This window comes from Micrasema longulum, unplaced genomic scaffold (genome assembly GCF_059751315.1).
Source record: "Micrasema longulum isolate JH-2025_06_02 unplaced genomic scaffold, ASM5975131v1 h1tg001188l, whole genome shotgun sequence".
NCBI classification, from domain to species: domain Eukaryota; kingdom Metazoa; phylum Arthropoda; class Insecta; order Trichoptera; family Brachycentridae; genus Micrasema; species Micrasema longulum.
Window position 1 is genome coordinate 246,515 of NW_028278375.1, and position 537 is coordinate 247,051.

The following is a 537-nucleotide window of genomic DNA, read 5'->3' on the forward strand; positions in this document are numbered from 1 at the left end:
TATAGACCGAACCGTCGGGATATATTCATAGGCGAGCGTCAGGTACTCTCCTCTGATACCATCGGACTCAAAGAACGTCATTTCTTCAAAATTTTCTCAAAATCCTTTTGCTTGTTGTCTAGCTGTATCTTAAATATTTATTTTTCTTGTTGAAGCTGTTTTTCTAATTCTTTATTTAGCGTTAGAGTAGGACATAGAATTAAGAATAGCCCAGAAACCGCATACGCACATCAAACAGAAAGCGACTCAACTACTCATAAATGAGTAGGTTTACGTTTTGCCCCATTTGTTTCTTTGTAGACGTCGCTCAGTACGCAACTCCTGATTTGAATTCAACTATGCCGTGTTGTGTCCTTGTGTGTAGAAATACTGCTAGGATCTTAAAGAAACAGGATGGCATCACATTTTATGTGTAATTAACAAACGAATGTTTAAGTAGCAAATGAATTACTTAAAAATTGAATTATTTTTCCATCTGTCAAATTGTCGAAGAAATAAAATGGAAATTTTGTTAATGTTGTAGGGTAGAATTTTTTT